Genomic DNA, 13,401 nt, shown 5'->3' with positions numbered 1-13,401 from the left:
GTCTTATTAATTAATCCCCATATTATATTTTGAATTAATCACAACTTTGCAAATTTCATTTGCAGTTTATTGTGATTATTTGAATAGCTAATTTATTTTTCCATGTATTTACACATTTTTGCGAATATACCATATTAAAGTAATAAACGTTTCCTCTAACATTCAGGGGGAGATATTGCAGCCTACGTTTTACTTTACTGAATTGATTTAACAGTTTTGGTTGTTATTTCACAGATTAAGATTTTACTTGAATATGATGCAGTGTTACTGTATATATTATATTACTTTGAATTTAGAGTATTTCTAAATCCTAGTTTCATTTACTTGATCAAAATACTGGATACCACCGCTGACCGTGTCCAGAGATGACATCACATTTCTGAGCCTCTCGTGAATGCAGATTAACTCTTATGATTGATGCTAATGTACTAACAATTAGAATCATTGAAGGTGCAATATGACAAATGTTTAGTTCAAAACATAAAATAAAAAATGAAACAAATAATTTACTGAAAGTGAAGAAATATCAGTTTTAACATTAAGTCAAAGACCTCTGTTATTATGTTGCCCAAATGTCTACTGAAGCCAGCATTTTAGCGAGCTAGCACCAGCCAGTCATGTATGGTAATACCACTCTGCACCTCAGGAGGTAGCGAGAAGCTGTAGCTTCCTGTCTGCTCTCACTCCAATTTGAGAAGATGTAGTGTATTCTAATTTCTTGTTAGAATGAATGGACAAGGTTCAGACCAGTTAAAATAACTGTGACCAGCCCCTTCAGCTTGTCATCCAGCTATCTCCCAAAGCGGGAACACTTAATGTAACACTAAACCAAGTGTGCTGACCTTGTTTAAGCAATTCAACACAAATTGTTATTACGGCTAATGACAACACTATATGACAAGTATTCCAATTGGCTTTGATATACAGTTTTGCAATGACTATTGTCTTGCTACTATGGTCTTTCTAAAAAAAAAAAAAAAAAAACGGGATATGCAAGGTGTAACTTAAACTATAAGTTTAGATGATCCATTTATAAGTTAATAATCATTAGTTACAAAAAAGCCAACTACTCAGTAAAGCCAAAATTTGACCAAACTGCTGAATCTCTAAGAGACAGACTGAGGGCAGACTGGATGCTACAGTGACTCACTATCGCCTCTTAACGTTCAAGGTGGTATTACAAGACGGGACTTAAATATTACGTATGGCACCTTTAAAAACAAGAACGTTCCTGAAGTTGTTCTGTAGTCAGGGAGATCATCAGCAGAGTTTGTCAAAGTCAAATACCAAATTTATTCATCGATCCACTCCGATTGCACCAATTCCCTGTTCATCCTCAACCTTGGCCGGGACCTCCACCGCAGCACACTGGCTTCCCTTCATCGCCCCCAAGTGCAGATATCCCAACCCTCCACCCAGCCAGTTCATTTCCCTCCTGTGGTGGTGCTCAAGGTCACACCGGAGCAGGCGGGGGTTTGAATTAATCACACACACACACACACACACACACACACACACACACACACACACACACACACACACACACACACACACACACACACACACACACACACACACACACACACACACACACACACACACACACACATCACATCATAGACAGACAACACACACGCCAATCCATGCAGATTAATCCCCAGGCTGAACCATGCTATTCCATTAATGTCCCGGCCCCGGTAATTAGTGCATTAGTGAGGAGTGTGAGTGATGACTTGGAGACGACATCACCTTTTAATTGGTGTCATGCTCCACTCCTGTTTGGCGATGATTGATCTACATGGTGACGTCACCATGGTAACTGCACCAAGACGTATGGGATGTAAGCAAAGATGATATGTTAGCCTGCGCATCAAAGATATTCAAATTACGAGATTCAAGTGGCCATGGACTTAATGTCTTCGTCTAGGGGGAGAGGTTGCGACAGGCCACCAGATGATTAGGTTCCCTCATTACATAATGATTCAGTAATTTTAATGAATTAATTAACAGTTAACAGGAAAAGAAAAAAAAAAGTCTTACAAGTATTGTGCTTTTTCATCTTTATAAAAACAATCACCATGATGACGTTTGCTGTATTTAGTGATTTGAAGTCATTGTCTCATTAAATCAAGTTGTTATTGAAGAGTAATTCTTATTATCATAATGTTATACAAAATAAAATTAATTTATTCTGCTTTCAAAATATGATAATGAATTTTCCTTCATTCCACATACAATCAACTGACATTGGTTATGCTATTGTTTTTAGGGAGGCAGTTTTTTTTTTAATGTTGCACATATTTATGTGTATTCAATTATATTTGTAGATGTTGTCAAAGTTTTTCAATAGAAAATGTATATTCTTTTCTTTTGTCAACCACCGCATGGTGAAACCATCAATTATCAGATTAGTCAGTGAACAGAAATGAAACTGACCAATCATTCAAGTCGATTGTCAAGCAGAAATAACACACCAAACACACCATTATTACCTTTGTTTTATGTGATTGTAAGTACGTTGAAAAAGTTGAGGTTTTAGAGGTTGGTCAGATTGTATTACCTTGGGCTTAAGAAACTGTAATGGCTATGTTTTTTTTTTTTACATTTTCTTACCATTTCTAAACTAAATATAATAGATAGATGTCACATGTATTTTTCGTATTCTGTAATAATGTCACGGGTGCTTTTTGCCAGTTTTAAACTGCAGATACTGCTCACTGAACCAAGACATTTGCAACATTTAAAAAACGAGACATATTTCTTTACAGTTGTGCCAAGCTTGAGCCAAACATTTCCGAATGTGGGAGATGTCTTTCCCCCTTTGTGAAAACCGTCTTCACGCAGCTGTTACATTTGGCTGAATTTTCTCATGTCGCTCGGCCAAACTTTGCACTGTGTGTCGCAATCATCTATGGTTCAGCACGTAACGGAGCTTGAAACTGATCTTGCTCTGTAAAGACACAGTGAACAGCGGTGAAACGGACTCTCAGCAGATCCTGAACATTTGATGTAGTAATTCAATAAACACACTAATGATTTTTTTTGGCAGTTTGACACCAGTTCTTAATATCCACCTCAAATTATTGGCAGTCCTTAGGGCTCTGTGTGTAAATTGTGTGATATCTTTATTAATTTGGGGTAAAGTAACCCAGCAAATGATGAGTCAATAATATTACGTCTCAAATTAAGGTTTCCAATTATCACAACAATAGGACGATGCATGATTGCAAAGATAATGCTGTGCCTAAGTGATTGCAGCGTATGCCCCCTGTTGTGATTAGCTAAGGCAGCCCTCCTCTCTTTCTTTACTGCCCTCTTTCCTCTCCTCCCATACCCCCTGGTGTTGCAGGGGCTGCGAATAGCTTTGTTAATTTGTTTATCCCCCAACGTACCCCTCCCTCCTGCAGTCGTAGCTTGTTATTAAGCACAACACGGCCATCAGATATGAACAGCAAGCATTATGATAGCGAAAGGGGCTTTTAAGGAGAGATAGAGGACAGATTAAGATTGCATCTGTAATCTTGAAGAATATTGCTACTGACAACACTACCAGTAACTAATTTTCTATTTTAAGCCTCATTTAAGTTCTGCCTCCGTAAAACCTTCCTACTGTTGCTCTATCATGCTGTCAGAAAAGAGATAATTAGAGTATTTTGTGCATTAATGATTGTCTTGCTGTTTTAAACAGTAACAACCCTCAGTTGCTCAATCAAATATGAGAAGAGAGGGTGGAATGTTTCACTTATAAATTAAAATGATCTCCATGGCAACAGGGAGATTCTCCTGACATAAGTGAAATGAGCAGGTCAGTAGCAACCTGCAATCAAATAATCACCTCCAAATTACATTTCAGTCACTTGCACACAGGCACAGACGGAGACAGAGACAGTGTGCACGCGGAGCTCGGCACTTCTTTTAAATGTTGTTGTGTAAAATGTGTTGCTTCAGGGGACCTGGTGGTTCCATAGAGAGCCAAATGACTCGTTAGTTGCTTTAAGTTTATTACTTTCATGCTTCTTCTTTCAGTAAATCTACTTTCACAGTTTGATGGCAATCTCAAGCATCGGCTCTAAAAGCTACATATAAATCACAGAGGTCAAACTCAGTGCAGCCTCCAACTGTGCTGAAAAAAAAGGGTTTATTAACTACAACTAGTGGTTAAATCCATTACCATAAATCTGATGATTATTTTCTTAATTTGGTGACACATTCCAATAACTTGTTTTGCCCAACAAACAGTCCAAAATCCAAATATATTTGTTTACAAGTGTAAAAGACGAAATAGCACACCAAGCTTGAACCACCAAATGTTTGGCATTAAAAATTATTACGATTAATCAGTTGTCCAAATAGTTGCATTTATTATCTGCAGACCAGCTAATTGACTAATTGTGCCAGCTCTAACATGTATGTAGGCCTTCAGTAAGTGTTGAAATTATTTATTCAATTGAATTAAAGTCAATACAAAACAAACTGATACAATTTTTGAAAGATTATTCATGTCATTCTTTTTTTTAATGATCTTTTCTTTGTCATTCTGAAAGCGGATAAATAACTGATTCACATCAATTTAAACTAAACAACGTACACAAAACAAACAATTTAACACTGTTCTGTTTGAGAAATCAATTAATTAAAAAAAATCAACAGACACATCATTTATTATTAAAGAAAAAACAAACAACCCTTTATTTTTCTTACCAAATAAACTGTGTGCTTGATGGCTCAAACTGATTTTCTACGTCGTTCCCTCTTGATCTGGATTTCTCCTCCAAATGTCCTCGCAGGCCTCGTCTGTCTCAAAGCACCAAGCAGATTACAGCTTATCATAAATTAAGTGCTTGTTCTATTCTATGGTGTTGACCACCCTTCCTTTAAAGTTGGAAACTACAACTGTGAGCTGAGGAGCACATTATGCCGGCCATACGTTTGGCCTGGGAGACGTTTATTTCAGTGCACACTGATGTTTAAGAAAAATATGTAATGAAAGTAAAGTATGAAATATTTCATGAAAGTGTTGTACAGATGTTAAGACTCAGCTGTAATGACTATAATTATGTTCAACTTCATTAGGTTTACTATTTTTTGTTTTGTTTTTATTCCAACTCTCCATTTCCAGTCAAACAACAGCGAGACCAAAAGACAAAACACGTAACAATTAAAACACTTAAGCTAAAAATAGTATTAGTTAGCTGTGGTAAATAATATCAAAAATGCTATCTGCTGCTTTTGTTATCATTTTTTAAAAGTGAAAATGTGTGACCACAGATGCCATCAAATCCACCAAATGCAGTCAAATTCACTTTTCACTCTTTGAGCTTCTGCGTCGGCTGTCACATGCTGACAGTCGCACAGATGAGGTTATGGTGTAAACACTAGCGTTGCCACTACAACCAGCTGTCAGTGTCACTAATGCTGAGCTGATGGGAGCCAAACAAAGTGCACCTACTGGCTATTGACATTGATGGATTACGAATCATGTCTTTGATCATTTACCACATTATGAGGATGACAAAATATTTTTGGTAATATTTAACACACTTTATGAGAAAAAAAAAAAAGAGGCTTAGGAAGACAATTAAGAAATATCCCTCTTTACCAATAAGAAAAGTGCTGAAAGGAGCAGCATCATTTTATTCCACTTTTCAAATTTGTATCTCAATTAGCTTCAATTAGTTTTTTTTCCCCCAGAGCGGTAGAAGAGGAACCGCCCCACATTTGCAGGTGGCCCTCATAAGACACGGACTAAGTAGTTTTGTTTGGTCCACAGTTTTAAAGTTATATTTAATTATTGTAATTTAGAAACTAATCTCTGCTGAAATAATAAATAGCTGCCAGACTGAATTAGGACCCAAAAAGAAAATGGCTACTGCTCTGTTCCTATGACTACTCTCTCATATAGGATGCAAATAGTTTAGACCACACCTGCACTAATGAGGAGCATCACCAGGCTAACTGCTCAGCTAACAAACTTGATGCTGCACAGAATGCCAGCTATACCAAAATTAAAGTTGTTTAGTTATTTAGCAGAGAAACACAGAAGAGTAAAGAAACAAAAGAAAAGGCAGGGAAATAATGTTCATATCACAGGGAAGGGGAGTTTCTTGGTACTTAATATTTTAGTCAGCTTTAAGCGAACAATGATGCAGACTGTAAAAATCTGTTTTGGTTTTATTTTTGAGACCCAGACAAGAAGTCCAAAAGGTAGTTTTAGATAGCAGAAAAGATGGAGAGAGAAAAGAAAAAAATACTTGGATTTAAATTAAATTCCTTTTGAATATGAGTGAGAAAGCTCCATAGTAAGTTTCAGTGTGTGGGAGGGTGGCTCGCTCCACCAGACTATTTCTTCGCTTCGCTTTTCTTCACTGTCATTAAAGTCTGGAAACCGGTTGTTGAAAGCACTTGAAAAAATTAGTTTATACGGCAATTTTGAAGAAATATTTAGTTGCCAAATTTGTTGGCAAAGTAAACACTGAAGATAATGGAGGACTGTAGAGTCAAGGAGATGCAGGCTCAATTTATAACAGTACGCTGTTAGTAAAAAGTGAAAATATTATTAAATGGTACCTCCACTCCTGACTAAATGTACTGTATATATGAAAAAGGTGAGCTTTTGTCCGTTACAGATTCGTAACTGTTTAAACAAAGATGAATTGTGAAACTGAAACTTCTGTGGCAGGGACAAAACCTGTGTGGTGCGGTTGGAGGCAGTCATATGAGACACCTTGGTCTCAGGCTGGTACTAGTGCTACTGTTCTTTACACACCACAGGACTTGTCAATTTTGTTAATCTTCAATAGCAGTGCCGCAGGCTCTCATTTAACTCATCATAGTTGAATAGCAAATGCAGAAAAAACAGAAACTTGAACAGAGAAGCTGTATTTGGTATTGGCCTGGGAAAACATGAAAACTGGTGGTGCAGGGGAAGGAAAGATTTAGCTTCCCAGTTTTTGCTGAGGCCACGTTTGCAGTTATCAAAGCCAATGCCAGATCCTCCTTTCCAACAGCCAGGACTGATCGCACAGTTAACTGCTATGAACAGGGCAATTTATGAGCTACTTAGTGAAAGTAGCTGCCATTAAGAAAGTCACAATTTGATCTAGCTCCTATTAAAATATATATAACTTGCCGTAAAGGTTGTCAGTCACAAAGGGGGGAAGTGTGAAAATATATACAATTACAGACACTTTTTTTTTTGTAAAATGCTTTATGTTGTATAGAAACAAGTTCCACTTTAAACAAGTTTATACTGTGTGCAAAGTAATTGCTGTAAATGCATGTCTCAACAGAAGGACAGAGTGAAAAACTCCATGGCTTAATTTTTCAGTCTACTGACTCAAAGGACAAGAAGCAAAGACTTTCAACAAATCCATTTAGAAGCAAAGACAAACGGAAAATAAAATGATAGTCCAAGTCTAAATTGGAAAAGCTCAAAAATGCAGATTCAGCCTTCTGGAGATCTGCTACTTTTATTCAGTCTAAACTTCATCCTATATGCAATCAGACGGCACAATCTGCAAACCATTGCACAGCATACTTTACTGTACTTCAAGACAGTTGCACTGAATCGATGCGAAAATGCTTCAAAAGTTTTGAACCTTTGCTGATATCAGTTCCTGAGGCTGTCGGGAGGTGGTGTAGAGGACAAAAGCAGACAAAATGAAGACTGAAAAATTGTGGGAACCGGACTAATGATAGATATGATGGCCTGAAAAATCGTGTGTGTACTGCAGGGCAGTGTAACCACATTGCAAAGTAATAATAACCTCAGTGGAGTGAACCGTCTGCGTAAAGGGGATTGCAGTCTGTTTTGATGGCAGGTGGTGGGCAGGAGGCCATAGACTGTGTACAGAGGTAATGTCAGAGGGTCAGCCCTGTCTGGTGATCGCTGCCGGGATGAAGCTGTTGATGTGCTGAGTCGGCATAGCCCTAATGAAATGTTACCTTCCCCCAAAGGAAAGTTTTGGAACAGGTGGGTCGCCTGTTTGTCTGAGATCAGCGGCGATCCTCTTCATTGTGCAGCTCCGTCAAGGAGGGCAACTGGCAAGCAATTATCTACTCAGCATTGCTGAGCGGGAAAGATTGGCTGCTACAACTTGTTTCCAGTAGGGCCTGGAAACTACAATCCTTTCTATTAGGAATGTTCTGGCTCAGTAGAGTTCAGTTGGACACAAAAGCGCTGTCACACACAGTGACTCAATCACAGCACAGCAACACTGCGGTGCTCTGCTCTGTGCGTTGGCTTCATTTTCTTTGTTTCAACAGATGTGTTTAATCCCTTGCATAATTATAGCTCATATTTACAGGGCTTTCACCTTTGAGTCACTGTGTGTATCTGCATTTGTGCACGTGTGTATTCCAGACTTTCTGTCTATATAGTTTACAGTCTGCTTATGGCTCATTACCTTCAGCTTTTACATTTAAAAAAAGAAAAAAATATGTGAATTTATTCTTATTACTTTTGGTTTTTGCATCAGATTTTAAAATAGTACAAATGGTTTTCATTTAATGTGATAATGATGATGTTAACCATATATTTAATTTAATTATTTACAAATATAAAATAAAGCTCCTTTGCAATGTACGTAGGTTATTTAAAACATTTTTCTTCATTTTCTATAAACTATTGTGTTCAGTGTTCTTTTTGGTAAATAGGAACAATAATTTAAATTGAATATTCATCCTAATATCATTTCTTGGTCAAAACTAAAAACAACAAGCTGTAGATGCTTGCATGTCCCCGTCTAAATGTGTGTGTGTAAGTGTGTGCGTGTGTGTGAGGATGCCTGCAAGACTTTGTTATTGGGATTATATGTGTACATGTGTGTGTATGTGCGAGCGCACACTCCTCACCCTCAGATTCTTTCAGCCGGCTGCTTCATGCCTCATTGGGGTTTGTATTGATTGGTCCAGTTTCTCTTTGTTTTCAGTCCTCTCTTTTGGTCGTCTGATGCAGCTCTAAGAAACCCACTGGCCTTTGCTAAAACTGCCCTAACAGCTCCAGAAGCCTTTGGTAAAATTGCTCTAAATGGCCAGACAGACTGTGGTCAGAAAGCTCTGAATGGCGAGACAGCCCTTTGGTAAAATGTCTCCAGAAGGTCAGAGAGGCTGCGATAAAATAGCCTCAATAGCTCCAATAGTTCACCAGGCAAGTACACGCTCCCACACATGCACACGGGCATGCACGGCAACTGACATTCACACCCTCCTTTTCTCTGTCATCCTCTTCATTACACTCGGTGTCACACACACACACACACACACACGCACATGCACACACACACACGCACACACGCACACACACACACACACACACACACGCACGCACGCACACACACACACACACACACACAACGCAGTCATACACCAACGAGTAAACACGCAGGGTGTTGTGTGTGACCAGCAGTCGCTGTTTGTCTGCAGTGCTTCAGCTCTCGGTAGCGGTAGATGGTGGCTGCCGGAGGGGAATGTAACATGGCGACGATCTCCCGCTCGTTTAACACTATTCTGTCCATTGTAACATGACTCAGCTTTCTGACAGGGACCCGATCAGTAAGACAGCAAGTGGGAGACAGACAGAGGGAGAGGGGATGACAGAAAGAGAGAGGAGGCGTGATTCGAAATGAAAGAACAACAGAGAAACGTGTGAAGCAGAAAGCTGTGATCTGTTGGACTCGGCGTTCTGTCGCTACTGTGACTAACTAAATAACTGTGACAGCGAGTTTTACTGGTAAATAAACACCAGGATATACAGCAAATCTCATCATTCAAGATGGGAGAAGTGTGTCACCACCTGCGCTCTTCCTCTATCCCTGTTTCTGTCATTTTTTTCCCCTTTATCCAAACAAGACTTCCCATTCCAGATTAGCAAGGTCAAACCGATGATGAGTCCCGCGGTTTTTATTACCAGGCAAGATATCGTGGCACATGGCTCAACACTAGAAAATGTCAGCTGACACGCACTCATGCACGCAAACATACACACTTAAACAGTCATTACAGTGGTATTAGTAGCTTTCAAGGAGTTGGTGGAGGGGAGTAAGAGAGACATTTTAGCACCTCTTGTCTGTCAGAGTGAAGCGAGGGTCGACAGGCGAAAAGGCGTGAGGGCGGGCGGACCCCCAGGCTCTCCGTCTCTGCTCCGGCGTTGACTTAGACACAGATTTGTTTTATTGGTTCTGAAGTCCCTCTCCTTCCCTCTCCTTCACACTTGTTTTCCCCATTTGTCTCTCTCCTCTTTCTTACACCCCTCTGTCGGTGTCTTTTATCTCCCTCTGCCCTTCTTTCTCTTTCTACCATCCCTCAGAAGTTTTAGCTTAGCTAGAGGCTGACACAGCCATGAAGAACTTGGATGAGCAATTGCCTTTACTGTACATGCTAAGCTACACACTAAATCCAATGACTGATGCTCTTGAAAGTGTTTGCTGCTGGGCAAAGCCAGCTGTAGTCTTTGGTTGTCAGACTGAATATAGTTGGCGGTCAGCTGTGTGTATAAGCGAAAAGAACTTGGCAATCAGGCCTGGGTGTGTTTCCGCTTGTGTGAGGTTATTGATAAATCATTTTTAACTGACTGCAGTTCTACCTTGGCTGTAATGCGTATCGATAGGACAGTATATTCACAGTCAATCTCCCCCATTGTGCCCTGCAGCCCAGCCAGGGATTGCTACAAATATGAGATAACATGTAGTGTAACACGAGCATTAAAAGAGAATGCACACACATACACACCATTTTCTCTCTCGATCTCTCCCTCTTTCCCCCACCAATAGTGTGAAATCTAATCATCACTGGAGCCCACAATCATTTCTATCTAATCTGGAGACACACACATGCCTGACAACTGCAATAGTAACAACTGCAGCAGCAACTGCAAGCTGGCATTATCGCTGTGTCTACCAGCTCAAATTGCTTGCCTTTAAATCCTGGCTATCTGGAAAAGAACGTTAAGACTAGTTGTTATTTATTACAGTCTAGATAAAGATACACCATCCATACATCTTTTCATCTCAGCCGTTAATGTACAAGAGGCCTAATGTAGTGGCTGTTATCTCAGCAGACTCGCTAACTTCATTCCCCAGCTTGGATTCTTTTATTTTTCTCTCTGTGGTAGTTTGACCAAACCTGAAAAAGCCACATCAAGCACCTCTTTTTTTTTCTTTTAATAGTGATCTGTCTCAGTCTCTCCCAACACCCTACGCTCTTCTCTTCAGCCCGCCTCATCCTCCAGACACATCTCGGCGGGGTAACCGACAGCGAGGGTACCGTACAGAACCCCCTCACAGCAGTGCCGTCCTATTACCTCTGGCAGTCATCTCACTGTCACACTGATCAATGATTCATGCGTGCGAGAGCCTCAGCCTGTTAGCTCACTGCACTGCTGCTCATTGTCACCACTGTGCTGCCGCTGCTTCTCCGGTTATAATGACTGGACTCGCTCGGAGTCTCTTTCTAACGCGTGACGGTTATGTGCGTTTTCACAAGAGCACGATAGGGAGAGATGGACGGTGAGAGAGAGATGGATAGACAGGCCGGAGAAAAAGAGGGTGAGAGTGAAGGTTCATGCTGAGCACATGCTGCTCGCATAACTGACTGCATGCTGTGTCTAAGTGTGTTTCTGTGTGAGTGTGTGTGCGTTGTATGTGTCCACACGAAGAATACAAAATGGATCAGATCTGGCAAGTAACAGATTTGAGAAGAGGGATGAGGTGTTATTTACCACTCTACATTCCTATTTTAAAATATTATTTTCATCATAAGTATTTTTTGCAGTTGTTAAGACTCAAACCAAACTCTGACTGCAACTTCACACAGAAACCACCGTTGATGATTAGGGTTGTACTCTGACAATTTTGTTACTCAAGTTGGATTTGGTTGTTCGACAAGTCAGTCCTTTTCCTTTTCTTCTGCCACCGCCTTGTCCTTTATATGCCTCCATCAAGGGGTAACTCGCTCGTGGCTGCCTGCCTGCTCTGAGGGCTGACTGACTTGACGTTGACGTGAGTGTGAGCGTGGAGGCTAATGCAGAGTTCCCGTCCATTGACACTCTGGCTAGGGGTCCAGTGGCTTTGTTCGATGTCTGTGCGTAAAATAAACGTCCTAAACCCGAAAAAAAAGTGTGACGGCTCGACTTGAAGAATCTCAGTCAACTGATGCGTCTCCGACAGATGTGACCTGCTTTTCCACTCCTTTCCTGATTGAAATAATGCATGTGCTTTCTTGCCAATATATAATTCATACAACTCCTCTCTTTGGAGGCGGTGGCAAGTTGACTCGGTTACCTTTTGGCTAGCCCCAGGTTTCCAGTCTTTATGCCAAGCTGAGATAACCAGTTGCTAGCTGTAGCTTCATATTTACTGTGCATATATCCTCTTGCAAGAAAACAAGTAAATGCATTTCCTAAAATGCCATGCAATGTTTTTACACTGCTAAACTCACCGTTGCCTCAGTGGAAATATATAAATTAATTTGCCGACAGAACCCAAATTAACATGCATTAACATTAACATTAAAATAGGGTGTCAACAGGGGCCAACGTCAACATCCAACCACAGCTTAATCTGGCCCTGCTAGGAATTTGTTATTGACTTGTCTTCTTCCGACTTTATGAACACGTGATTGTCCATTTGTCCTTTTCTTAAGCCACATATATACAGTACTAATACAGCTGCTCATTTGACAATATAATCCAAACTCAAGGTCTACTCACTGACTCTGTTTGGAGCTTATGACAACAGTATAACTCAGGACAACAACATGTCCCAATGACAACTGAGTCAGCTCCGTTTGTGCATATGAAAATGCTAATAAGTGGTCTTTAAATCAGGATCTTTATGTCAAAATAATTTTCAAGGTCAAGAACAAACCTTCATGCTCGGCAGTTGCTCTTCTTTTTTACTGATTCAACCAATAGTTTCATACCCGTCCAACACTTGGAAACGCTCCACCTGCCAGACACCTGCAACCAATCATTTAAATGAAAGCCCTAGTCTTGTCCTTGCTTGGGGCTCTGTCAGTACTTCATTTTTAAATACCCATGATTAACACGGTCAAGTGCAAAACAAACACATCTTCACAAGTCTTGATATTACTGTTCGGACATCAGCTCCTCAAAAGTACAAGAGCATAGACACAAACTCTCAGTCTTTACCACCATCCTCTCCTCATTAAACTCCATGGTCCTTGTTGCTTCCTTGCTCCACTGTGTGTTTGTGCGTGCGTGCTCTGTGACTCTAGATGCTAAGTGTTCCAGCTAAAGGTCAACAGCCATAAAACAAGAGAGTTAGAGATGGAGAGAGAGTGGCTGATGAGCAGGAGCAGGAGAAGTAGAGTCTGAGGGGCTTTTGAGGAGGAATGGAGTGGTGAAGAGGAGAAGATAGAAGAGCGGGTGAGGACTGTCGCTGC

General features: G+C 40.3%; 1 protein-coding gene across 1 annotated transcript in view; it reads left to right on the top strand.

Moving 5' to 3' along the window:
• Positions 1 to 13,401, top strand: part of tenm1 (teneurin transmembrane protein 1) — a 171,487-nt gene that overhangs the window by 62,069 nt on the left and 96,017 nt on the right. The gene's annotated exons all lie outside the window — the stretch shown is intronic.

Source organism: Brachyistius frenatus, unplaced genomic scaffold (genome assembly GCF_029030835.1).
Source record: "Brachyistius frenatus isolate BFR_SWC_R1_liver_20210118 unplaced genomic scaffold, ASM2903083v1 Contig_22, whole genome shotgun sequence".
NCBI lineage: Eukaryota > Metazoa > Chordata > Actinopteri > Embiotocidae > Brachyistius > Brachyistius frenatus.
This window is presented reverse-complemented; position numbering and strand designations above follow the sequence as displayed.